Below are 27,583 nucleotides of genomic sequence, written 5' to 3'. Positions count from 1 at the left end.
GTGCTCTATCACCCTACCACTGAGCAACATCCCCGGCCCTTTTTATTTTATTTTGAGTCAGGGTCTCCCTAAATTACCCAATCTGACCTCAAACTTGCCATCCTCCTGCCTCAGCCTCCCTAGGGCCAGGATTATAGGTATGCACCACACTGTGTGGCTATTTATTTTACTGGTTTTTCCCCCCTCTCCTGGGGACTGAACCTGTGGCTTCTCACATGATAGTCATGTGCTCTACCACTGACTTATACCCCAGCCCTCGGGGACATTTTTGTACACATACAAAACAGAAGAGACCTGTCGCCAGCTTCAGCAGTTACCACCCCGCAGCCGGCTGTGTTCCACTGTGTCTGTGCTCATTCTGCCCCCTCCTCAGGTTGTGGGAAGGAAACCCTACGTGGTGTATCAGTTCATCTGTGTTTCAGTGTACAGCTTAACAGGATAAAGACTCTTCTGCCAGGCACGGTGGCACACACCCATAATCACAGAAGCTTGGGAGGCTGGAGGAAGGAGGATCGCATGAGTTCAAAGCCAGCCTCAGCCACTTAGTGAGGCCCTAAGCAACTCAGCCAGACCCTGTCTCTAATAAAACATAAAAAAGGTCTCAGGTGTGGCTCAGTGGTTAAGCACCCGGGCTCAATCTCAGATACAAAAAAAAAAAAAAAAGAAGAAGAAGAAGAAGAAGAGAAGAGAAGGAACTGGGCAGAGGCCATAGCCTGCTTGTGAGGCTATTGAGGTGTCAGGAAAAGGTGAAGTTTAAAAGGCTTAGGTTCCCTTTCTTTCTCTTCAGTCCTTTAAATCTTTAAGTTCTCCTTACTTCTCTTCTGTCTCCCCGTCTCCTTGCAATTTTTATTTGCTGGTCTTCGATGAACTTGGATCTTTCGTCTGTAGGAGTTTTCACAGTTTAGATTACATCAATCTTGGGTATCATTTTAACAAAGTTTCTCTTTCCCTTCTACTTCCTCAAATTAGTGGTTAGGTCATAGGCTCCAAGGCTTGATCAGATTCGGGTTGTCTTCTCTCTTCTTTGTGTCCCCCTCTCCCCGTCTCCTCCCTGTTGCAGATGACATGGCTGCTGTCGATCCTTCTTTCCTTGAATTGTCTACCTATGCCATTACCATGGCTTCATGGTTAGCAAAACATACTTCTCTGCCCTGGTGAAGTTAGTTTGGGCCATAGGATTTGCTTTGGCCAGTCATCTAGAAAGAAGTTTTATTATTTTTTTAAATTTTATTTTTTGTTACTGTGGATTGAACTCAGGGGCACTCAACAACTGAGGCACATCCCAGCCCTTTTTTTCCTATTTTATGTAGAAACAGGGTCTCCCTGAGTTGCTTAGCACCTTGCCATTGCTGAAGCTGGATTTGAACTTGTGATCCTCCTGCCTCAGCCTCCAGAGCTGCTGGGATTCCAGGCAGGTGCCACCGCACCAGCTGGAAAGAGGTTTTAAATCTGCTCACGTGGTTTGGTTTATCTCTTGTACTCCTGTGATCTACCTTGAGAAGAATATATTCCCAATGTAAGGCTGGTATATAGGTCAGCAGTAGAGCACTTGCCTGGTATGTGCAAGGCCCTAGGTTCCAACCCCAGCACTGAAAAACAAAATAAATCAATAAAAAGAATATAACCCAGGGTAGCCCCTGGTCCAAGGAGAATGTGGAGCTATAAGGAGGAGACTGGAGCCCCACCAAAGCCTGAAACCTCTGACCTGGCAATGAGGAAAATAAACATTTAGTGTTATAAGCCATTGAGACTTAGAGGATGTTTGTTATGCAGCATTATTGCAGCAAGTGCTGACTGACAAATCATTGCCAAACTCAGCACAGTCCTGGGCTAAAAAATGGTTACTGAATAAATAAGAAAATAAGTGATTTGATCCAAAACATTTGCAGTGGGAGTCTGTTCAAGCCACTGCACCTCTCAGGACGTGTGTTACCTTTTCTTTTCCAGGGCTGTAGCAGCTCCTTTGCAGGGTTGCTATGAAGACTAACTGACTTAACATGGGCAAATACCATCCAACACTTTGTGCTAAATAAGAGATGTTTTTCTCCCTCCTTGATATCCCTAAGTGAGCTCTTAAGTTATTAGGGGGCAAAGGAGGCTGAGATGGGGTCCTTAACCTCCAGTTGAGGTGGCCTCTTCATATTCCTGCTCTTCTTCATTTGGTTTCCTTTGTCCCCGGGAATTCGTCCCTGAATCATTGCCCCAGTCATTTTTTCTGGCCCAGGGCAGAGGATTTTTCCGGATCCTGGGCTGGCTCAGTGGCTTCCTGGCCCAGGAAGAGGACAGGCAGCATTCTCCCTCCTGGGAGCCAGCTGCTAAGAAGTCTTCCACAGCGGCCCTCTGAACCGCCATGTGGGGAAGCCCCAGCTCCTCAGGAGCAGGCAGAGAGGCCAGAGAGGCACCCACATGCCACTCCTGTGAGTAAAGCCTTGGAATTCTGCAGCCCAGCCCTCCCACCCACCCCCGCCCAGTTGCCAGCTGACTACAGCAGGGTAAGAGGTGTCAGTGTTGCCACATGAAGCAGAGGCCCCTCCCCGCCCCATCTAGCGCACCACAGAATCATGAGAAATACCGCATTTTTGTCACGTCATTTAGTTTGGGGATTTTTTTTTTATGTAACAGATAAATGAATGAATAAAAGAAATTTTATAATTGTATATGTTATAAATAATACACAGTATATATGTCATTGTTTTTATTTATTTATTTTTGGTACCGGGGATTGAACTCAGGGGCACTCCACCACTGAGCCACATCCCCAGCCCTATTTTGTATTTTATTTAGAGACAGGGTCTCACTGAGTTGCTTAGTGTCTCCTTTTTGCTGAGGCTGGCTTTGAACTTGCAATCCTCCTGCCTCAGCCTCCCATGCTGCTGGGATTACAGGCTTGTACCATTGCTCCCAGCAGATCCTTAACTTTCTGAGTTTGACTTATTTCACTTAACATGATGGTCTCAAGTTCCATTCATTTTCCTTCAAATGCCATAATTCCATTTTTCTTTATGGCTGAATTAAACTCCATTGTGCATGTAGACCACATTTTCTGGGATAAAGTACTGTTAAAAGCTTGAGTCCTAAGGTCAGATAGACCCTGGCTTTGAATTCCAACTCTATTCTTACTTGGCTGGACGACCTTGGCAAATTGCTTAACCCATGTACGACTCCATTTTCTCATCATCAGACACGCAGTGTGGCCAACCCTTGATTGCTTGTTTTCATTTTTGCTTGTTCCTATCCAATGTTTGTCCATTGGCAGGTATGTTTTTGCAGAGTTGGAATCATAGTGTACATTCCACTTTGTATCCTATTTGGGTTGGTCTCTTCCCACTCCGCAGTCTCCCATGTTGTAGGTGAGGCGTTTTCCACAGAGCAGCTCAGGACAAGGTGGTTCTGGGTGAAATTGGGCCCCTTAGATTCCAGCCCATTCCCTGATGCAGCTTTTTTAGCTGAGGCCAGGGATACAGGAGGCAGGATTCCAGTCCCAAGCAAGCTGGCTGAGGTCTTTTGCTCAGAAAATTTGACATTGTTATAGTATTATTATTTATTCTGTCCCTATTCATATTTTGCCAATTTTCTAAATGATGTTTTTCATAGTGATTTTTTTTTCTTTTTTCTTTTTTTAGTTCCAGGATCCAGTTCAGGGTGACAGAAGGCATTTAGTGGTTGTATTAGTTATGGATAGCTGTACAGCAAGTTACCCGGAACTTAAATGGCTCAAAATAATATTTACCATCTCGGTTTCTGTGGATCAGGAGGCTGGACCCAGCTCAGCAGGGTTCTTTAGCGCAGGGTCTCTCCCAGTAGAGCAATCAAGGGTTGGCCACACTCATCTCTGAGTTCAGGGGGGCCCACCTCTGCTTCTAACTTTATGCTGTGATTACGAGCAGGATTCAGGTCACTGCAGCCCAGTGGACTTGGGACCTCAGGTCCACACTAGCTGTTGACTTAAAAGGCCTCGTCAGCTCCTTGAAACTCGGGCCCTGCCATCGTGCTCACAATTTGGCAATTTGCTTCATGGAAAGGAAGCAAATGGAAAAGAGCCAGAGAGAATTCTGGCAAGACAGCAGTCTCTGTCCTTTGTCACCTAATCTCAGCAGCCCAGTCACTGAAATCTGCTTAACCCAGTGGCTCATGTCTCTTTACTCTCTTCTCACCTGGCCCCGTGCTTGGCCTTAGTTGGCCTTCCATATCATCAGCATTTTAAAGTTCCATGCCACTTATTTTTGTAAATGTCTCTTGACTTGAGAAATTGTCTGCTGGTCCCCAGACTCAGGGGTTGCATTTGGGGTGGGGACATCCACAGTGTTGTATCGTTCGGCAGGGGCTTTGTCCCATTATCCATGGATTGCTTGGTTAAGCATCCACAACCTAAACACTCTGCCATTCCACCTCTAGAGGCCTGGAAAGTTCTCTTCATTTCTCCAATAGAGTAAAAAATTGAGATCAGTTCTCTTGACTGAGCTATGATGGCAAGAAGTTGAGCCTGGAGACTAATTTAGAATGAAAATTTCCAAGGTCCTGGCTCAGCCATTTACCCTGTCCCTCTCGCGGGCACACAGATGCCCTCACTGGAGGCCTCACTGCCAGCCTGAAGCCTGGGGGATGAACACCCTCACACCCTCTGACTCCTTCTCCACCTACAGACCTCCAGCTGTCTCCAAGCCCAGGCTGGGTCTTCCCCTCCACGAACGGGGCAGCAGTGCTACACAGATCTGAGGCCAGCTGTCCCATCACGCTCTGTGTGCTTGGTGCCCCCTGAGGTTGTGCAAGCCTGCCGGCCTTGCCCTAGGTAATGCACTGTGTCCCTGGCATTGTGTCCGCATGTCTGTCTTCTGCAGACAGGCCACGACCTAGGCCTGTTACCTCTCTGCGTCCCAGTTCCCACTCTGCTCAATAAGGGATTTCTCAGCACAGCTCGGGCTCCCTGTCCCCACCTGCAGCACAGAGTCCCATTCTCTATGATCTGCTGGTGGCACAGCTCTAGCTCTTGGTCTTTGTACCTCCTGAGGTGCATCACAGACTTCCAGCAATAAAATCCCTGTACCCTAGTGGGAAAACCTTCCAGACAAGGCTAAGAGGTGGCTGGGCACCGTGGCGCTCGCCTGTCATCTCAGCATCTCTGGAGGAGAAGGCAAAAAAATTGTGAGTTCAAAGCCAGCCTCAGCAACTTAGCAAGGCCCTGAGCAACTCACTGAGTCCCTGTCTCTAAATAAACTATAAAAGAGGGCTGGGGATGCGGCTCAGTGGTTAAGTGCCCCTGAGTTCAATCCCAGGTTCAAAAAAAAAGTGCGGTTCAATGTGGCTTCTTAGATTCGTGAGATTGAAACATTCCCCATACCTCCACCCCCATCTAAGAAGAGGTAGTAGAGTCTGGGGGGGCCCATGTGCAAAGCTCCCCTGATTCTCACAAGTCTGCCCTCTTGTCCTCGTCACTACTGCTAATAACATTTGAGTACATGGGGAAGGGATGATTTTGTTGGGAGGGAATTAAAATTGAGATTGTGTGATTGACTTTTTCTGGAATGTGTTTACTCATTTGCATCCCCAAACTAGAATCTGGTGTAATACTATAATAACAGGACAAATCAAACAATTAGCAACTATAAGAGTTATAATAATTTGGGTTCTGAAGACATTTTTTTCCTTAGAAGTAAAATTAGTTGTTCCATCTGAGGTAATAGCTATGGAGTCCAGTTGACCAGAAGAAAAATTAGAATTGGAAGATAATGGATTATTCTAGATACTCACTACATCAAATAAAATATGTCACAGAATCCAGATGACTGTAGATACATCGGGGACACTAATGATAGTGTGACTAAAGAGTAGGCGACTTGTGGGGAGGGTTTTATGGTTGGTTATTTCCCTCATCTGTTACCTTTTCTTCTGCAGGTCAGACTGTGTTTTTTATTGTATGTTGCATGTAAATGTTGCATCAGATGCAAAGGATAGAAAAAGAGGAAAGCCCAGACCAGATCACGACACCTGACAACATCAACTCGAGCGGGGGATTTCTTTCTCTATGGCTTTAATGACTATGTCTGTCCTGAAGTTTGTCTGGTTATTCAGGTTCGTCCTTAAGAGATCTTGGGAATGAGACTTCTAACTTTGTGGGTCCTAAAACAACCATTGGCCTCAGTGTGCACAGAATGTATGGCCTAGCCAACAGGGGGATCTGCAACCTGAATTTCTTCATTGAGCCTGAGTTTGTATTTGGGAGTTTCCAGGCTGTTTGAACCGGGCGGATTTGAGCATCAGAGACCTTGTGGAGAGGGGCAGTAGAAAGGGTTGTACTGGATTATCTCTGGTTCCTTTTCACAACCATTTTGTCTACCTCTGTGCCTGACTGAGCATTTCTGTGACCACTAGATAAATGGATACTCTGCTTGACAGACTTCTGGCCTCTCCCAACCTTAAGGCTGGGATGAGTCAGCACCAGAATCCTGTCGACTTCCCAGCCTTATTGAAAACAACATCTGAGAATTATGGATTTCCCCTTATTGTAGACTATTTGAAGACCCCACTTACTTTGGGGACTATACAAGCTTAAGTAACCTTCTTCACAAAAGCAACAACAAAACATGTCTTTTCCAGGTAACTTGAATTTGAGTTCCCAGGGCATGGTCACTCATGTTTGGCTCAGAATCAATTCTTATTTCCTCGAAGCAGAGTTGTTATTTTCCATGGTCAGCTCTAAACTTGTTGGAGAGCATGTGGACTGATTCCCAGGCAGAAGCCCCTACAGGGAAGACTGGGGAGGGCTGCGGGAGACGCAGAGAAAGGGATTCAGAAAGGTTACCCAGAAGGTGAGCTGGGGTCTGAATCCTCACCAAACCTCAGGTCTCTTTTAACAGGACACAGAGTTGTAAGGAGTGGGACCAAAGCACCCAATGAGGACTTTCTACTAAAGAGCATCTAGGGTCTCACATCCTAATCTGGAGCATTCTGCCCAGGCCCCTCCAGTCTGCCTTGGCAGAAGCCTTAGCTAGTCTGCACCCAGGTAAGAAATGGGGACCCTCTAACTGTTGTATCTGAGAGAAGGGGTCCTGGGTAGGCCTGGGCACTGCTCAGTTCTAACTGATTTAGTATCTGATGCCTAAGACATGTCTGCTATCTCCTTTCTGCATTTGTTGAGAAGAAGAGGAAAGCCAAGTACCAACGTCTAGGTTTTCCCTTTTCAGATTTTCTTACTTCTCCTTTACAGGAAATAATTCGCTGTGTTTAAATCGTATACACTCCCCGCTAAATGTCAGGACAGCTGTCTTAGGCCTTAATTAGCTCATGATGCTAAGTACTAGTAGGAAGTCCCAGGAGGAAAACCCCGGGCAAGACCGAATCAAAGACTTCCTCCTGACATGGCATTCACGAGGATTCCAGAGAGGGACAGGGAAGTTCGAGTTTGTGTTCTAATACTGAGCTCTTAGAGAAACTGATCTTTCTGCCCCAAACCACGCACTGCCTAGCTGGCCACTGCCCGTCCCTACTCCCCTTGCAGTCCCCAAATCAGAGGCGCCAACTGTCCGGAAAGGTCTGAAGATAATGCCAAGCATCTCTGGCTGCGTCAGCGGGCGAGGACCCTTCCAGGATCATGCCGAATTGGGGGAGTCTTGGACACGCTGCTTGTGCAAGAAAGCACAGAAGGGAGGGTGGGTGACCCGTTGCCGACTAGGATGTGGGTGCTGTGGTCTTTGGAAACCATAGTTCAGCTCCCGCTGCCCCAGGGGGACTGGAAGACCCTCCCCTGGGAGGAGCTGGCCGAGAATGCGCGCAGAAGAGGGGGTCTCCCGGGGGCGCGAGGGTAACGCAACGGCGGGGAGGGGTCTACGGCAGGGTGAAGCCACCAGGATCTCCACGCAGGCTCTCTCTTCATCTCCTCAGCCCAGGACAAGCAGCCTCTCCCAGAGGGGTGGGAATCCAAGCGGTCCCCAGCAAGTCCCCGGGGACGCGCGGTTGGAGGTGCAGCGCCTGGAACAAAGGCCCACCGAAGGGTCCTGGAGAGCGCGCCCCCCCGGGGGCGGGTACCCTCCCCCTCAGCTCCTCCCCCTGCTCCCCTTCCTCCCGCCCCAGAGGCCCAGAGGGCGCGCAGCCCTAGCATCGCCAACTTCGCCAACGGTTCCCAAGTTGCCGGGCGCGCCGGGGTGGGAGCTGGGTGGGGTGAGAACGGAGCAGGGAGGGGAGGAGGGGGAGGGCAGAGGAGGGAGCCGAGAGGGAGGAGGAGGCTGCCCGGGCTCCTAGGACACGGTTCCGGAATCCGCCGCCGGCGCGGGCCGCTCGCCCACTCGGGCCGAGCGGGTAGGGCACCGGGCAAGACCGCTCGCTCGCCGGCTTGCGGCGCAAAACGGCGCCCGCCTGGCGCCGCTTCCTGCCGGGCGAGCGGAGCGGCCGGGCCGCGCCTCCTCCTCCTTCCCTCCTCTCCGCCGAAGGAGGGCGCTGAGCCCCGCCGCGGAGCCGCTGCAGCCGGGGGCTCCAGAGAGGAGGGCGAAGTTGCGAGCGGATGCTGCCCGCGCTGGACGCCGATCGGGGAGAGTCGGATCCGCCTTCGTCGGACGAGGCTCGGCGCCGGGGTAAGTGGGGCCCCGGAGTCCCGGAACCGCTTCCCCGGCTCGGCCGAGGCCGCCCAGCCGTGCCTTCGGGTCCCGGCGCCCGCACCAAACTTTGCAAGAAGGCGCAGGCGGAGGGTGGGAGAGGGGCTCCCGGCTCCAGAGAAACCCCACGCAGGCGCCTCTACCCGCGGCGCCCGATCTTCATCTGCCAGGTACCGGCGCCTCCTGGCCGCCCGAGCCCCACGCACAGCGCGTACGCGTGTTAGCACACGCCGCCCCGACCAGGCGCCTGCAGCCAGCCCAAGTGCACACTCCGGGAGCGCCGCGAGTTGCTTTGAACCCAGGCTCGTCTCCATCTCTCCCAGTTCGATCCACGGTCTTTGTCTACTGCCCTCGCAGTCCCTCAGCGAGAGGGAGCCCCCAAAGTGCCAGGGGCAGGGATCGGACTGCCTGGACTTTAGAAAGTCGTGACGGAGATCCTGAGGCCGAGGAGTGGGGAGGAGAAAGCAGTCAGTGCAGATGGTTTTGCGGGTTCGACAGGAGAGGATCTGGTAGGGGCAGGTTTGGTGCGGAAACTCAGCGTCTGGGTGATGTGTCTGGGTGTGCACAGCCCTTCCGGAGGCGAGGCCGGGAGGCAGGAGGGACTGAGCGTAATCTCACATCGGTGTGCTGGGGTCTGTGAGCAGGGTGGGAAAGCCTGCAGGCGGACGCTGCGCTGGACAGCTGGGGGTTGATGGTGACAGGGCCTTGGAAGGAAGCAGAGACCCTTCCCCCTAGCGGATGTACTTCCTCAGAGGGACTTCCAGGGGGACAGGGTGAGGAGAGTCGAGCTATATGCATGGGGAGGAGGGAGACTCCAGGGTGTTAGTTAGAAGACACTTATTTTTCTTGCACCTGAAGTTGTGTTTGGTTTCTGATGCAGGGCACTCTGAGGCCCGAGCATGTTTCTGGACCTGGTGCAGTTCTGGGCACAGTGGGTACTCAGTAAGTAGTTGCTTGATGAGTAACACCAACAATTTATGTCTTTTGCTCTGGCTCTGAGCTGAGCCCACTGGACTTCAGCCAGGTTAGAATTGGTCTTCCTGAAAAGGTCGGGTCCTGGGTGGCTGGAGAGAACTCTGCCTCATCTTTGGGGGAAGCAGATCCGCAGCATGTTCCACTGTGCCTGTGAGCTAGCATGGAACTTTATCTTCTCCTTTTCCCAGGGCAGCAGAAAAAGTCCCATTTCTTCGTCCTGCTAAGCTGGGGATGGAGTGGGAGATGACATGCTGATTGGCAGACTCATTGGGGTCTTAGGGAAAAACTGTCCATGTGCAGCAGAGAGTAAGAGTAGATTCCATCAACCCTCCCACACCCTGGCTTTAGGGGACAGGGATGGGTTAATGGGAGAAAGAGATGGGCCAGGCTAGTGGACATATGCCAAGGTAGAGAGACCATGGGACATGTGGGATTGGGGAGCACCTGCTCTTCTTTCTGGCTCCTGCTAGCCTGGCTGGAGAGAACTCTCATGAAGGGTCTCTGAGCTGTGTCTTCCAGCCAGGGCTTGGCTGGATGGTGGCAGCAGGTGGAGGGGCGTCACAGTCCCCGTACTAAGTATTGGTGTGGATTCTTCTCTGCCAGTGGCATGAGTTTCCCAGAGGAGCAGAAGCATCCCCTGTTCCTGGAACTGGGACTGAGAGTGCACAAAGACGTGGGGGCGGCCTAGGCATGTCATGGAAAATGTCTCACTCCCCGCCCCGCCCCCTCATGAAGAGCTCTGAGTAGGTGCAGTGTGCATTTCAACTTCTAAATACTGAAATTAGCAAAGCATATTGGCAGCACTGAGGACTGTGGCCCCAGGTGAGAGAGGGAGTGCTCTGGCCTCTGGCCTTGGCCACCCCCAGATTCAAGCAGCACGCTACACACATCCAGTCATTTCTGCACCTTTCCACCTTCATCGTGCCTTCTGGGAATCAGGAGCTTTAGACAGAATCTCATGAAGCAATTACATCCCAGCGAGGTTAGTATTTCATCTCCTTTTTACAGATTAGGAAACTGAGGGTCAGAAAAGTTAAGTCACTTTTTATAAAAGTCACGTAGCCAATGAGAGACAAGGCCAGGAGTTGAACCTGGAGAGTCTGACTCCTGACTGTGCTGTCTCTATCATGGAATTCTCCATAGCAACCAGGAAACAACTCTGATGCTGCTTACTAACACGGTAGTAAGTTAACAAGGAGCCTCTTGACTGTGTCCCTTTTTCCTCCTCCCTGCTGAGCCTGGGTTATACCATAGCTGTGGGAATCCGAGGCTGGGGGTAGCTGGGCATGGTGGCACACACCTGTAATCCCAGCTACTCAGGAGTCTGAAGCAGGAGGATCATAAGTTTGAGGCCAGCCTGGGAAACTTAGTAAAACTCTGCCTCCAAGTTAAAAAAAAAAAAAAAAAGCTAAAATTAAAAAGTTTGGGGATGTAGCTCAGTGATAAAGCATTCCTGGGTTCAATCCTCAAAGAAAGAAAGAAAGAAAAGGCTGGGTGGTACCAGGCTTCTAGAGCCTTCTATGTGGATCTGGAGTCAGGAAACAGTGGAGGTTTGGGGGATGGTGAATGTGGAAGATGCTATAGCAATTCTAATGAGAAATTGTCCACTGTTAATCTGAGAAATGGTGACACAGCTGTCACTCATGACCCTACTTCTGGTAGGGAGGAATGCCAGTAATCCATCCTCAGATAGATTACCACCTTCCTCTCCCCTTTGGCCCTCACCAGCATCACCTGTTACCTGGGGAAATCAGCCCTCGCCTGCCAATTCCTGTTGTCACTTAGTTGGGACCATGTCACAGCTGTCTGTCCATTCCTGCCATGGGCTCTGAAGAGCTAGACTCCTCTACAATGTGTGGTCATCTGAAGAGATGGGTGGGCAGACTGGGGACATGATAGTCACATGGTTCCTGGTTCTTGGCTGTGCTGTCACATAGTCACCCTTCAGAGGGACAGTGGTTATGTTGGCCTCACTGTACACATGAAGAAATGAGGCTCTGAGAGGTGTGATGGTCACCCAGGGTCAGGAGGGTAGCAGCTGCCGCCATGCTTCAGGGTCCCCAGCTGTGTTTCTCCATCTGGCTGGTGTTCTGCACCCCTGGACTGCCCCCCAGGACTGAGAAGGGTACCCCTGCTGGGGCAGGGTCCTCACTGCTCTGCCCCGCCCAGCTCATCCAACCCAGTGCTTCTGATATACGTGTCCATAGTAAGAAAAAACTGACACTCTTAAAAGGAAGTAAGGGGCATTGGGTTAGCCCAGCCCAGCTGGCCTCTGCCCACTTCGCCCTGGGCTGGTTCCAAGAGTGTGAGGCTGCAGAGATACTGGAGCCTGCTCCTCCTCCAGGGCAGAGTGGACACACTGTCCAGAATGGAATCTGGGACACAGGGTACAGGGAGAAGCCGCCCCAGCTGAGGGGCAACTGCTATCATCTTTGTCCTCCCCTGGGAGGGACTTAAAACCTTGTCAGGTGGTGGGTGAAGCCCTGGGAGGGGCTGGGAGTGTCTCTGCTGAGCAGTGGTACTGCAGGGGCCCAAGGCATCTTAGCTGAGAAGGATGCTCAGAGTGGACTCTGACTTTGGTGATGTAACACAGCAGGAGAATCAGCGATCTTCTTTCCTTAAATAGAAATGGAATTTGTCACCTTTTCTTCTTGGAGGCCCAAAGACCATAGGACGTGCTTGCTTGCTCTGCTCTGTGCGTGCAGATTCCACAGTTGGGAGTGGGAAGCCCCTAGCAGGCCCAGACAGTTGGTTCAGCCTTCAGTCTCCATGGGCCCAAACCTAGCTGGTGGCTCCTGGTCCCCTGCCAGTGTGGAGGGAGGGGGCAGCCTTGGGAGCCCCTGAGCACAAGCAGCTTCGTGTCATTGGCACCCAAGCCCTCCTCCGCCATGCCCACCCCGCCTCACAAAGATATCTCTGTGTTGAGGGACTGTGGGTTTTCTCTGGGCCCTGGAAATTTACTGGGCCTGGGGAAGACTCTTTACAAAGGACCTGGAGGAAGAGGGGAAGGTCAACACCCCACTTCCCTGAGCAGCCTCTGCAAGTGCCATGGTAAACACCACCTCTCCCAGCCTGGGAGGTTCTTATTTGTGGTTACACCTGCCCCCTCCCTGGGAAGTCCCTCCCCCTAGACTTTGGGAGCCTCAAAAGTCAGGACGCACACCCTCTGCGGCCAGTCCTTGTGCTGGTGGCTGCAGAAAGGAAGAACATGTGGGAGAAAAGACCTCCCCGGGGCCCAGCCCTGCTCCTTCTGGGTAAGTCCCAGCCCCCGCCCCTGGCGGGGGTGGGGGGGGGAAAGCAGGTTGATTGGTGGGTTTGACTTTGATCTTGGGGCTTTTCTCCAGTTCTGTGACATCTGAGGAAGCTTTGCATCTTAAATGTTGCTTTAGGGTGGATTTATCTGAGTTATTGTCTGGGTTACATCTAATCTGTCAAGAAACCCTCAAAAGCCATGTGTCCGCCACACAGGCCTATAATCCCAGCAGCTCAGAGGCTGAGGCAGAAGGATTGAAAGTTTGAGGCGAGTCTCGGCAATTTAGCAAGACCCTGTCTCAAAATAAAAAAGTAAAAAGGGAGGGGGATGTGACTCAGTGCCCCTGGGTTAGATCTCTGGTATCAAAAATAAAAAGTATTGGTTTTCTCTGTAGGCCAACCCGAATGTCAAGTTTTTTTCTTTCTTTTTTTCCAGTAATGGGAATTGAACCTAGGCCTGCTTTACCACTGAGATACATCCCTATCCCTTTTTAATTTTTACTTTTGTTTTGACACAGGTTGATTTTGACTGTAGTCCCGTCAGCTCAGGGAGAGGTGGTGACTGTGGCACTGATGGATTCCCGAGGCTCAAGCATTGTTGTACATTTTTGTGTCTTTGAGATAGGAAGCGGGTTCTTCATCACTTAATGATGGCAGTTTATTTGGTGACTGACTCTAAACTTAGCACACAGTGAGAAGGGGAGACAGGAGCTCTGGCTGGGGCAGTTCCTCAGTGGGTTGGAAGCCAGGCAATGACCAGGGGCCTCCCATTGTATGTGACTTTGACAAGGTGGGTCTGCAAACACGGAAACCTCTGGGATCTGGGAGGGCACTGCCTGAGGCCCAGGGTCTTGTCACTGTCCTGTTGCTGCCAGGCTGCCGGGGTTATGGGGTGAGCTATGTCCTGTGCTCTTGGTAGGAGAAGGGCATAACCACACACTCACACAACAGTGCATGTATCATCATGGACAAAAGTGCCGTGTGGCCTTAGACAAGTACTTAACCTCTCTGAGCCTCAGTTTCCCAGTTTGTAAGAGGAGAATGGTAACCGTAACCAACTGTAGCATGTGGTTGTGAGTTAATAGACATAAAGAATCTAAAAGTGCACACAGTGAGAGCTAGGTATGTGTTAGTGTTGCTAATCAGTCTTGAGTGCAAGCACACAGGGCATTGTAGGGGTACCCACAAACCTGTCAGTGAATGAGATCAATACTTCACATGCTTTGAGCCCCAGTTCTCTAAGATGCGTGGCATTCCCTATGCTAGACTCTATTTAGAATTTACTGGAAAGATAATCTCATCTTCCCACAGGAAGTGCATATTTTTAGACACTGTGTGTGCTGATTCTCCCGGGAGTGAGAGTAACAGCCTCAGCTGTAAGCGTTTTCAACTAGGTTCCTTGGAACCCCCGGGTTCGGTGCAGGGGAACCCTTAGGGGCTTGATGAAGGGGTGGCAGGTCCCTGTCCCTTTTCTGTTCTGTCTGTTGGACGGATGAGGAAAGCTCTGGTTCATAAGAAGGTTCCACAGCTGAGACGTTTGCTGTCTGTGATCACAGATCGGTTGGGCTTTCCGCCCTGCATGTGCATGCTCACCTTCGCACGTGTCACACTGTGGCCCCTGTGCCAACCTCATGCTACCTGAGAGCTGGCTCGGGCCTCCACTGCTGTCTCCCTGCATCCCTCTCCTCCCTCCCCTCCAGCTGCCTCACCATCTGCAGGATTCTGGAGAGTGCTAAGGCGCCCTCTGAGCCAGAGAAGTGCTATCTGAGGAAATATTTTGAAAACAAACGGGGCCACCCCCTGGCTGTGACTGCGCTGAGTTTCAACAAGGAATTTCACAACTCCAGCCAAGGGCAGGGCCAGGCCGTGGGCACCAGCTTTCCTCTGGAGACTGCCAGAGGCTTCTCAGGGGGCAGAGGAGCCCAGCCCTTGGCCCTCGGGGTCAAGGACAGGTGCGTGTCTGCAGAGGCCCTGAGCTCAGAACCCAGAGCATCCTCCGCAGAGAATGAGCAATGGAAGCAGCCACCAAGCAGGGACCCTGTCCTGGATTCAGTCTGACAGATGCTGTGGTTCTCCTTCACTCCGCACCTGGCGCAGGTGTCTGGGGCGGGGCACCTAGGAAACAGTGACAGCAACAGCTGGCTGCCCTGTGCACCTGCTGGGCGTCCCCTCCTGAGCTCTCCCAGGAAGCTCCTGAGGTCACAGAAAGGAGAACAGCCAGACGGTCTGGGGGAGCTGCCCACGTCCACGGCCTCTGCAGTGAGCCCAGGCCGGAGCTCAGAGGCTGGCGCCTGAGCCCCTGCCCTCCCACAGCGTGACCTGCATCTGTCCTGCTGCGGCTGCACTGCCGACAAGAAATGGCCCAAAGGGACCCACCTCCCGCCTGTGGCCAGGCATGCTGGGGGTCCGGGCAGGGAAGCCCGGTGGGAGGCATCTCCCAGCCCGCTGTGGACACTGCAGGTGAAGTGGGAGCTCAACCTCCCCCAGGTCGGAGCCCAGCACCCTGCAGCCCCGGGCAAGGCGTTTCTTTGCAAGGCCCAGTGTCCACTCCCGTGGTTTAAGCGAGCAAGGGGGACTTGCCGATTGGAGCCTCTGTCCCCCATGAGGCCTTCCAGCAAGACAGGAGCCCCACCCTGGAGTGAACACGTATCCGCTTGGGGTGACAAATGGCTTCCATGCGCCCTGTCACCTATCAGCAGATGTTTCTTCCCTGGCCTCTTCTTTTACCAGCCCTTACTGGGACACAGTGTCCCAAATTCCCAACTGTCCCCGTTTCCCAAGGTCACACAGCCTGCTCTCGTGGCCTCTCTAGCTGTCCAGGAGGCCCCTCCTGTTTTGCCCGTGGCCTGGACGTCTCCTCCCCCTGGAAGCCAGAGTGAGGCCCTCCTTGTGGCTGCTTCCGATCCCCCTCACGGTGTCACCCGCTGCCTTGCGGTGGCAGGCTCAGTGGTCTGTGGTCTCTGCCCGGTAACGAGCTGTGTTCACTTTTGTGTCCCCTGTGCTTAGTCAGCACAGCCACAGGTGTGCGGCACGTGTGCGTGAGAGGTTGAGGGGTGGGCTATAGGTGGGGGTGGGAACCTCGAGGAGCTGCTGGCTGTGGGGTGGGACGTCCGGTTCAGGACACTTGTCAGGGCATGGTCCTTGCGTGGGGAGGGTGGTGGTGAATGGGAGGAGCAGCTGATGTGCGCCTGGAGCAGGAAAGTGGGACCCGAGGTACACCGCCTCACAAGGTCATTCATTATCCTGTGGGCACTGGGCTGGGATCTAGGAATGGGTCCCTCTGTCCTGTCCCTGCCTGCCCGCCCGCCCACCCATGGACACCTGTGGATTATGTGGGCTGGACCTACCAGCACGTGCTTCCCAGGCCTGGCCCCAAACATGAGTCCAGCTGCTCCAGGGTCCAGGCCTGAAAGTCAGGCAATGCAGGCCCCAGGGCTGCGGGAGTTCCCCTGAGCAGAGAGAAGGAGGCCATCCGGCAGGCTGTGTCCCTGAGCGGGGAGGAGCCGCCCTGAGGTTCCAGCTCCAGCCCTCCGTTTATCCTCACGGAAGCAGTGCCCCTCCACCATGGCCTGGGGGCTTGCTATTCCCTGCCCATGTGCTACATGCCTGGCTGGGGCGAGAGCTACTCCCCTGCAGAAAGCCAAGGAGACTCTGGACCCTGGGACACCTGGAGTCCAGCTGTGATGGGTGGACCTGTGGCCGTGAGGAAGGACTGAGGACGGCTTCTCGAAGGGAAGTTGGCCAGAGACACAAAGATAAGAAAATTCAGCCGGGCGCGGTGACATGAGTGGAAAATGTGTTTCTATACAAGTGCTCGGAGCAGTGCCTGAGGCACAGCATTAAGAAACACCAACGATTTTACACGTCCTTTGGTGTGTGTGCGTGTGTGTGTGTGTGTGTGTGTGATTTTTATGCTGGGGATTGAAGATAGTATAGATTTTTAAGTTCAAGTAGAAAAGTAAACCGAGGTCAGATCATAGAGGCCCCCGAATGTCACACTGACCATTTCTGAGTATCCACTGGCTGCCGAGTGCTTTGTAGACATTCTTACTGAGCCCCATCAAAGCCAGCCAGGTCATTAGCAGTGTCTCCATGTTGCATATAAGGAAACCAAAACCCAGAGAGGCAAGAGGGACACAGAGGGACACAGAGGCAGCCGTGACAGCCACGTCTTCCTGGCATTCGGTCCCCCCTCAAAGTAGAGATTGGAGAGACGTGGCAGAAGCAGCATGGAAATGAGTCAGGAACTACCGGGATGTAGCCTGGGGTCCCTGGGGTGGGGAGGACAGGAGGTGACCGGGGAGGGGGGACGATGCCAGGTCATCCTGGAGGCACCGCACACAGCTCGCCATTCATCGCCCAGGGCGAGTCATTGAGTCATTTGGTGGAAAACATGACATCACCGAGTCTCCTGTCTGCCGCCCACCTGCCAGTCTGCCCTCTGTGCTTCTCCTGGTGACCTCAGTGCCCAGAGTCCCTGGCCAGGTGGCCAGGCCAGGTCAGCTCCCCTGCTTTCTGCCCCGGGTTCTCCTCCCCAGCCACTGTCTCCCACGCCCCTGCTCTCTGCCCTGCTCTCTGCCATGGCCCCCACTCACACACACTGCTGAAGCAGAAGCTTCTGGAAATGGTGATGGGCCCAGAAAGCCTCCACTTTTAGGAGCTCTCAGGGGCCATGCCAGCCCCTGACTGGAATATGGCCTGGGAGGGGACAGCCCCGGAGCCTGTGTTTGCTTCTCCTTTGCAAATAGTGTGGCTCTTGTGTGGGGATCAGACTGAGGAGAGCAGAGCCTGGCCGAGCTGTGTGCCCAGCACCAGGCCGCACCTTAGAGGGCAGTCAGGTGGATCAGCGGCTCTGCCTTCCAGAGGACACCATGGGGTGTCAGAAGGCCCTCTGGTTGAAGCATCCTTGGGCAGAGTCATTTATGTACATCCCTCTGATGGCACGAAGGGTGTCCTATTTTGCAAATGCCAGCAATGAGAGGGATCCGGTGACTTGTCCAGGGTGCACAGCCAGATTGCAAACCCTGCCCATCCAACTCCAGAGGTGCCATCAAGCCAACCAGAGAACCACAGCAAGAGGGGTGCAGTCCTATTGCCAGTGCCTTGTGCAGTGCGGACAGGAAGCGCCAGGCAGCGTCTGTCTCAGAGCGTGGGCCCCGGCTCCGAGCCTCACAGAGGTCGCAGATCCCTGTCGGAGGTGGCAGAGAATGCCGTGGCCCTCACTCTGCTTATGTGGCCCTGTGGGCTGAGAGGTTTCTTTAAACCCCGGCTGACTCCTTTTGGGAAGGAGCATTGGGACGCAAATCCGCAAATCTGCGCCTGTCCTGGGCTGGCGGGCAGACCTGGAAAGGAATATGAGTCAAGCAGGGGCCCAGTGCCAGCCTCCTCGCCCCAGTCTGTGGGTGCAGGATGCCAGGCTGCTGCAGCTGCTGCCGCCCTCTGCCAGGCAGCTGGGGAGGAGGGGCCGGCTGCAGGCCTGTGCCGAATGGCGCCTTGCCACCACCTCCCAAGGGAGGCCTGATTAGCCCCATTTTCCAGGGGAGGACACTGAGGCTAAGGGAGGCTTTCAGTTCCCTCAGCTGGAAAGAAAAGGGACTCAAGACTCAAGTTTTCTTTTCTGCAGAGAGAAAGACAGAGGGACAGTTTCCTTCTGGAGGAGGCAGGGACTGGCCTTCCTGTCACCAAGCAGCACTCACCAGGCCAGTTCTCTCCAGATTTTAGGAGCCGTTTTGCTTCTTCTTGTCCATTTCCCTTGCTGGTGCAGGATTTTGCCTTGGTTGCTACTTAAATTTAAAGGCCTATTAAAATGGCTTTTCTAAAGCAGAGGAGTCTAACCTTGTGAGAGCTTTGCCTCTACTTCTACAGGTAGATAACTGGTACCTACTTTTATGTCATTGTTAATTTTATTAAATTTTATAATATACATCCATGGTACAAAATTGAAAAGGTATAAGAAGATATATGGTGAAGTTTCTTTCTTGTGCCTCAGACACCCAGGACCCTCCACGGAGGCAACCAGTAATGTTAATTGTGTGTGTGTGTGAGCTGCTCTTAAATCGTCCCATTTGTTTCTGTGGTGCTGAGGATCTAAGGATCAAACCCAGTGCCTTCTGCGTGCTGGGCAACTGCTCTGCCACTGAGCTAAGTCCCTAGTCCCGTCCAGTTTTGTCCCCCAGTACTGCAGATGGAACCCAGGGCCTCACTAGGCCAGCACTCCAGGACCGAACTCCCAGCCCTCTTGATATTTTGAGAAAGGATCTTGCTAAGTTGCTAAGGCTGGCCTTGAACTTGTGGTTCTCTTGCCTCAGCCTCCCAAATCGCTGGAATTACCTGTGTGAGCCACCCTGTCTAGCCCAGTCCCGCTTTAAAGCAATTGATATCTGACTCCATTGGGCCCCCCGTGAATAGGTAAACCAAGGCACGGCCTGGAACATAAGCAGGCCTGGTAATAGTTCAGGGCTCCTGCACAGACCACCTCTGCCTGAGGACTATTATGATAATTGCTTACGATTATTGCTAAGTGGCTGCCCACCATCAGAAGTCACCTTTATCTCCACTCACGCAGACAGATGGGCCCCCCATCCCTGTGTGCCTGGGAGCCAGCCCCAGCCTGTCTGCCCGGCTTCCTCCAGGCTCCCCGATTGCCCTATGCACCCTGCTGCCCCTTCTCCTTTGCCTACTCTTGTCTTGCAAGGCAGGGAGCCACAGCTTGGGTGCGGCGGGGGGCAAGGGTGGTCAGACTCAACCAGGCTGGGGCTTAAACTATATATTCAGAGTCTTGTAAGCTTGATTTTTTTTTTTTTAGTCCCCTACCGCCTGGCTCAGAGCCACCTGTTGGGAAAGGCTGTCCACGGAGCCTTTGGTAATAGTAACACCACCCCTGTCTTGAGTGGAACCCTGCCTCTCTGCGAGGCACCTGCGACCTAGTAACAGCCATTGTCCCATGTCTGACTTCATGGCAACCCTGTGAGGTAGCAGTGCTGTCCCTGTTTGACCAAGGAGAAATGAAGCCGGAGAAGTCAGTCTGCACCGTGGGTCACACAGCAGAGAGTGGCTCAGCAGGGCCTGGGACCTCTGCAGGCTTAGGGCTCCAGCCACAGGTTCTAACCCCTGCTCCTATAGGCTTCCCAGGAGTGTGTCCAGGACCACAGATCAGCTCACCTCCTTGACAGGGTGACCGCTCATTCCCTACAGCTTGTCTGACGACAAGACCGGTGCAGAGGGTTGCTTTGCGAGCAGCATTGCTCGAGGGACTCAGGCACAGCCTCCAAGTCCTCAGGTGCTTCTGTGTGGTGGGCCCTGCTTTTTCAAACAAGAAGGCAGAGGCCAGGAACTGCCGTGGTGAGCAGCCAGGTTGAGGGACCAGGGAGGGGGCATCCTGTAGGAATGTGGGGAAGCTTCCCCCCATACCAGGTGACAGCTGTCCTGCTGTCCTGTCCAGCCCTTGGAGATGGCCTCTGAGGAGCCTGTACTCAGCACAGCTCAGTGGGCCAAAAGCAGTCTTCAAGGCACAGCGAGGTGATGTCCAGACCCCTCTCAGGCTGTCTCCCCAGATCTGCACCTGTGAGCCCAGTGTGAGGGGGAAGGTCAGCTACATACTGGTTGTCCATGACCCCGAACACATCCCCTCCCTTCGTGTTCCCCACGTCCTTCCTTCCTCCTTTCTTACATCCTTACCCAGGGCTGAGCAGTGGGACAGGGTGGAGCCCACAGGAGCGGCAGGAGGTGGAGATCCGTGGTGCTGGGAAGGAGCGGGCCACAGGGACCCTGTCCTGTGCAGCCTGGCCTTGAACCTCCTTGAACCTTGACTTGGGCAGGTCCTTGGGCCTTCTCTGAACCTGGTTCTCATCCAGATAGAAGTTGAGGATGGTGGGGAGGATCCGGCTTGCCCACGGAGCTGGCATGAGAATCGGGAGTGCAAAAGGGTGGGGGTCAGTGCCAGTCCCCTGGAGATTGATAATAGCTAATAGGGCAGGATCAAGGATGGCTCTGGGGACATGTGGGGTTTGGGCTCAGCCTTTAAGAGCTGAGTGGAATTTGGGCAGCACCTGTCCTCCCTGCGGGGACTGCAGGGGAACTCTCAGGCCACCATCTTTAAAGCCTCTCCATTGGGTCCCCGTTGGGAAAGGGGGGCCGGTGTCCATGAGAACCTTCAGCTCTAAACACTGGTTTTTAAACTCCTTTGACCAAAACCTCAGACACAAACACACATAACTGAAACAAAAGCCTATGAAACCTGTATTTATCCTTATTACATGAGGCCCTCTGATATTTTCTACTCTACATAATACCGTTCTATTAAAAAGGAAAGAGGGAAAAAAAAAAAGCTTGCCTGAACTACTAAATTGGTCAAAGGTATTCGGTTTGAAAACCACTCCTCTGGCACAGTGGCGTTCAGTCCTAAGTGTGCATCAAGCCCCCTGGGCAGGGCTTGTGGAAGCAGTTTGCTGCTCTGGCCCCAAGATGCTGACTCCTTGGATCTGGTGTGGCCTGAGGATTTGCCTTTCCAAGTCCCCAGGTGATGCTAATATTGCTGGCCGGGGCCCCACTTTGAGACGTTCCTCCTAGCACATATTTAGGGCAGTGCTCCCTTGCAGAGCCCACTGGGGGTCCTGCTTTACTAAAGAGATAAGAATGGATGGTGGTTACTACAAGAAGTGTACATCTCTGCTGGGCGTGGGGGCACACGCCTGTCATCCCAGCACCTCCAAGGGCTGAGGCAGGAGGATCGCGAGTTCAAAGCCAGCCTTAGCAACTTAGCAGGCCCTAAGTAACTCAGTGAGGCCCTGTCTCTAAATAAAATACAAAAAAGAGCTGGGGATGTGGCCCAGTGGTAAAGTGCCCCTGGTTTCAATCCCTGGTACCAAAAATAAAAAAAATAAGTGTGGATCTCTGGGATTTTCCAGGATGCTGGCCAGGCCTTGTCTTTGGACCTTTAACACCACCCTCCTAAAATCCAGCTCACACTGTTCCCGTCGAGTGCTGAATGTATAAAAGCTCTGTTAGCATAGAGACGATCATGCGCAGCCCTGGTTGAATTACCTGCCTCACAAATCCTGAACCCAGAGAACATAAAACCCTCCCAGCCTCCTCAAAAATACTGGCAATGAAAGACTCCATTTACCTGTGGATTTCACCTTCCTGGGTTTTTTTTTTTTTTTTAAGAGAAAAAGGTAGGTCAAGCATGACTGTCCCATGGGGAACGCGGACCCCATGGGCTCTGGTGGGGTCTGGGGGTGTCACTGGCTGTCTCTGGCTTCCCAACGTTGATCAGACCCTTTCGCAGCATCGCAGCCTGCTGACTCAGGAGACCGTAGGAAGGAACAGGGGACACTCAGCCCCCACCCCTAATCCTCCACTGTAGCCTGGGGCCCCACACCCCCTCCCTAGCATCCCAGCCCTCCAAAAGCCCGCTCATCTGGGAGCAGCTCTGCTCAGGGAGGGAGTGTTCAGTGGGCACAGAGCCCCTCTGTTCCAGTGACAATGGCCCGTTGATGACTGGATCCTGCCCTGGCTGGCCCCCTGGGCTGCACTTTGGAGAGGAGAAAGGACTCCAGTCCCCCAGGCGGCCACTGCTGGGTGTGAGGTTGACTCGGAGGCCTCAGTCCCTGTCTGTCCACAGAGCCGCATTCTTCCTCTCTTCAGGCCCTGATGCCGTGGCCAGAAACCCCTTTCCCTCAGCCCTCCCGCTCCACCCAGGGCCGTGGAGCCCAGGAGTGACTCAGTTCAGTCCAATTCAACAAGCACTTATTGAACAGCTCCTGGGCCCTGAGGTTTGGTGCTAAGCAGCTGTGGGGCGTAAGGATGATTGCTCACGTGGACTTCAGCCCCAGCCCTGGCTGCCCTCCATCATCAGGGAGCTTATAAAAATTCCCAAGCACAGAACACACTCCTCAGAATCTTCAGGGCTAACTCCAGGCGCTGATATTTCTGAAAAGCTGTCAAAACGATTCTCACGCCCCCCAAAATTCAGCACCCCTGGCCTCATCAGATACTGCCAGACGTTTGACTCCCAGTATCCATGCAGGGAGGCAGGCACCTATGGGAGGCTGGACAGGGCCCCTAAAGATGTCCATATGGGTGTGTCTGTGGTACAGGGATTTTTCAGACTTCGTAAAGTTAAGGGTTTCGAGATGGACAGTTGTCTTGGATTTTCCTGGAGGCCCTAACTAGAATCCCAAGGGCCCTTCTAAGAGGGAGGTAGAAGGAGATTTGCCTACAAAAAAGGAGTCAGAAGAAAGCAGCATGAGGAGGGCCCAGCTGCCATGGCTGGCTGTGGAGATGGAGGAGTGGCCAGGAGCCAGGGAAAGCCGGCAGCCTCTAGAGGCCAGAAAGCTGCTCCCCTGGAGCCTCCAGGAGGAGGGCAGGCCTGTGACCCCTAGATCTTAGGGCTGTGAATCTGTGAACTTGTGACCTTCAGAACTGTAAGATCATAAACATAGGGACCTCATCCCACCCGACGACTAACTTTGTTTTACAAATGAGTAGAGAGTACCAGGCAGACACCTGGGGTCCCACGGTGTGAGTTATGGAGCTGGAAGAAGCCAGGGGTGTCTGGCCCCTCATTCAGGGTCCTCCCCAGCTCATGGCATTCTTCATTTTTCCTTCCGTTTGGCGGTGCTGGGATTGAAGCCAGGGCCACACTAGGCAAACGCGCTGCCACTGAGATACAGCACCCCCCACCGCCACAGTCTTTACCCAGATGTGGGTTCCCAGGCCAGCTCTGTCCTCTTCAGTCTGTGTGTCCTCTGCTAAGGGTGAGGCCTGTTTTGCCAGGGGGAGGTTTCAGTGAGGGGAGTCCAGTTGGAAAGATGGAGTGGGCCAGGTTTTCCCCGGGGAAGAGGTTGAACTTGATTTTGGAGGAGTGGAAGGCCCTCTTTCTCTGTCCCCTACCTCGAGGATGGAGCTTCCTCATCAAGGTCTTGTTTCCTCATTCAGCCTTCTCCTCCCAAGCCCCCACGCTTATTGCACATGAACAGACCCCAGGAGGGCCAGCAGCCCTTGGCTGTGCAAAGGCCAGACTGGACTGGCTCATTTTCTGTCCCAGGAAGGCTGTTTGAGTCCCATTGCCCCACCTCTAACTCCATTTTGCAAAGAGCTCTTTAAACCCTGCCTACTGTCGTGGAAGCCAGTTGAGTTTGCTTTGTTTTTCCCCTTTAATATACTTTTTTTTTTTTCCCCTGTGATTCTGGGAATCAAACACCAGGCCCAGGCAAGCACGCTGCCACTGAGCCACACCCCCAGCCTCATAGGCAGCTTTAAGAAATAATACAGTGAAGCCAGGTGCAGTGGCGCTCACCTGCAGTCCCAGCAACTCAAGAGGCTGAGGCAGGAGGATTGCAAGGTCAAGGATAGCCTGAGCAACTCGGTGAGACCCTGTCTCAAGGTAAAAAGGGCTGGAGATGTACCTCAGTGGCAGAGCACCCCTGGGTTAGATCCCTACTACTGAGGTGAGAAGCAATGACACCTGAAGTCATTACCCGACTTCCCCCAGTGGCAACGTCTTACAGAACTTCAGTCCCATATTGCCACTAGAATATTGACCTTGCTACAGTGGAGATACAGTGTCACCACCTCAGGGATCCCTGGTGTCGCCCAGGGATGAACTCACTCCTCTCCTGTACCTGCCCCTTCTTCAACTCCTGGCAATACCAATCTGGCTTCATCCTTATAATGTTGTCACTTCAAGGATTTTATGTAAATGGCATCGTGTAGTATGGAATCATTTGGGATTGGCTTTTTTCCCCTTAGCCTAAGTCCCTCAAAGCTCATCCGAGTCCTGTGTATCAGTTATATCCATCGACCTTTGGAGCTGAGGAGGAGTCCGTGGTGTAGGGGAGTCCGTGGTGTTTTGCACTATTTAGGGGAGCTGGTTTTGAATGGGTCACTCATACATGATCCTGGAAGCTCCTCAAGAACTTGTGTCCTGAATAAAACAAGGAGCACAGACCCCTCCCCTGGCATCCAGGCCTGCTTAGCAAGAGAGCCAGCACCCCGTCTCCCCACCAGTGTGGACCGCCATCAGGCCGAAACTGCTGCCATCTCTGAGTTGCCCTGGGGTAGTGGAGTTGGGTGGTCTAAAATAGTCTTGGGGCTGGGGTTGTGGCTCAGTAGTAGAGCGCTTGCCTAACATGTGTGAGGCACCGGGTTCGATCCTCAGCACCACACAAATAAAACAAAGATATTCTGTCCACCTAAAACTTAAAAAAATATATATATATATATTTTTTTTTAAAAAAAATAAATAAATAAAATAGTCTTGATCTTTGCTGATTCTAGATTAAAATCACCTAAGGAGCTTTATTCTTTGCTTTTTTTTTCCATTACTTTTTTTATACTTTATGATTTGTTCTTTTTAGGTATACATGACAGTAGAGTGTATTTTGACATATTATACATATATGGAATATAACTTCCCATTCTTGCAGTTGTACATGATGTGGAGTTACGTTGGTCGTGTATTCATATATGAACATAGGAAAGTTATGTTCAGTTCATTCTATTATCTTTCCTTTTCCCGTCCCTCCTTTCCCTCCCTCTTTGTTTAATCAATTAACTTCTGTTCTACCCCCCCTCCGCCCCCTTATTATGTGTTAGCATCTGCGTATCAGAGAGAACATTTGGCCTTTGGTTTTGGGGGATCGGCTTATTTAATTTAGCATGGTTGTTTTCAGTCCCATCATTTACTGGCAGATGCCATAATTTCATTCTTATTTATGACTCAGTAATATTCCATTGTGTACATGTACCACATTTTCTTTATCCAGTCATGTGTTGAAGGGCACAACCATGCTAAATATTTATAGCAGCTCAGTTCACCACAGCTAAGCTATTTAGCTGATATAAATATTGATGTGGCCCTGTCACTACAGTAGAGCACAGAATTTTGCAGTAATGAGCATGACCAACACAGAAATAACAGACACCTGAAGAGTAAGGGTAGAAAAAACTCGAGGGCCCAGAAGCTTCCTGGCCTGCCTTAACCTGCTCCTCCTAAAATTGAAATAGCAAATATGTGACACAGAGGCCAGCTCTTCCCCGATCCTGCACACATGGCCACATCACTAATTAACCGCCATATTCTTTCCTGCGGAAAACAAGCTTGCTCTCAGCCTGTTTCTCCTCACTGTGCTCTGGATGCCCATACCAATCTGTTGGCTTTTGCTCGTGGGATGAAAACTCTTTGCTGTCCCCAGGTTAACAGCAGCCTGTGGTTCAAGATGTCAGAACCCTGCACAGTCACCGTCTTCGTCAGGCCCTGCTTGTTCTGGGTCAGTTTTGTCACAAAACTAACAAGGTGGACTTGGTCACGCAGATGGACATTCAGCACTGTTTAATGTGTGCAGGGCAGTGGATTGGGGCCTAATTCCATGTGCTCTTCTTTTTAGTTACACATGACAGTGGAGTGTATTTTGACATTCATAGAGTAGAACTTCCCATCCTTGAGGCTGTACGTGGAGTTTCACTGGTCGTGTGTCATATATGAACACAGGAAAGTTCTGTCCAGTTCATCCTACTGTCTTTCCCATTCCCATCCCCCTCCTTGTCTAATCCAATGACCTTCTATTCGCCCCCCACCATATCCTCTTTTAATTCCAATTTATTTTTATCACCATCGCCTTTTATTTTGAAAAGGGTAATAAATAAACATGATGATAAATCCAAACAGTGCAAGAAATTGTAAGTTAAAATGGGTCCCACTTCTCACCCTTATTCTCCAGTCCCCTCAAGCTCCCTCACCGATTTCTGAGGGAATCTGAGGCTGAGCCAGCACTTGCGTCTCCACTCCTGTCTTCCACAGCTGGTGGTTTACCACAAAGCCCTGCTCCTTGCTTTCATCACTAGTATCTTGAACAGCATTTCATGTCGGCCTTGGCAGACCCGCCTCTTTCCTTTTAATCATTACAGAGTATCACATTGTTCAATGTACCTGACGTTTCTCTAACAAGTGGGGTTCCCCTCCCCATGAACATGCATCAAGGTCACAGTCAGGCTTTTGCTGTTAGAAACAGTGAGTGTCCTTGCTCTTACCCATGCAAGCCTACCTGGAAGATTAATTGCTGGGTCTAAGAGTTTCATAGGCCATTGGGGCTGCTATAACAGAATACCAAAGATGGGGAGATTTATAAATAACAGAAACTTACTGTGCATGGTTATTGGGTCTGGAAAGTCCAAGATCAGGGCACCAGAAGATTCAGGGCCTGATGAAGGCTCATTCTTTGCTTTAAACTTGGTGCCTTCTTGCTGCATCCTCACATGGTTGAAGGGGTGAGCAGGTTCCCACAGAACCTGATCTTTTACAAGGATCCTAATCCCATTCACAAAGGCTCCCCCTTCGTGTCTTAGTTACTTTCCAAAGTTCCCCTTAAAACTAGTACATTGTGGTTAGATTTCAAAATAAGGATTTTGGAGGGACATTCAGACCATAGCAAAGAGTATGCATATTTAATTGTGATGTTTAGGCCAACATGGCCTTCAAAATGATACCCCTGTCAGCATTATGGGAGAATCTTATGTATTAGTCAGGATAGGATAGGCTGTGCTGCAGAAACAATTAGACCCCAATTCTCAATGGCATAACACAGCAAAGGCTTAGTTTTCTCTTGCATCACATCTGATACAGACTGGTTGGCTCTCCAAGCAGCATCTTGGATCCAGTTGCTTCCATTTTGAACTAAGCCTTTTGGAACATGTGGCCAGCCAGAGAAGAGAGTCCCTGAGGAACGTGTGGAAATCATTTCAAAGACCAAACCTTGAAGTGGCTTACATCA

General features: G+C 52.0%; 1 protein-coding gene across 2 annotated transcripts in view; it reads left to right on the top strand.

Annotated features, from left to right (window-relative positions):
• The first annotated feature begins 8,211 nt into the window (after positions 1-8,211).
• The window catches only part of Chst3 (carbohydrate sulfotransferase 3), a 35,480-nt gene continuing 16,108 nt past the window's right edge, over positions 8,212-27,583 (top strand). Inside the window, exon 1 of one of the 2 annotated variants that reach the window (XM_046419824.2) lies at positions 8,212-8,564. The gene's annotated coding sequence lies outside the window, so the exon portion shown is untranslated. Of the gene's footprint in view, positions 8,565-12,294; positions 12,815-27,583 lie in introns of those variants that run through there. The other variant, XM_046419823.2, reaches the window with a different exon arrangement.

This window comes from Marmota monax, unplaced genomic scaffold (genome assembly GCF_021218885.2).
Source record: "Marmota monax isolate L192 unplaced genomic scaffold, Marmota_monax_Labrador192_F-V1.1 WCK01_AAM20220418_F8-fsc00019, whole genome shotgun sequence".
NCBI classification, from domain to species: Eukaryota; Metazoa; Chordata; class Mammalia; order Rodentia; family Sciuridae; genus Marmota; species Marmota monax.
This window is presented reverse-complemented; position numbering and strand designations above follow the sequence as displayed.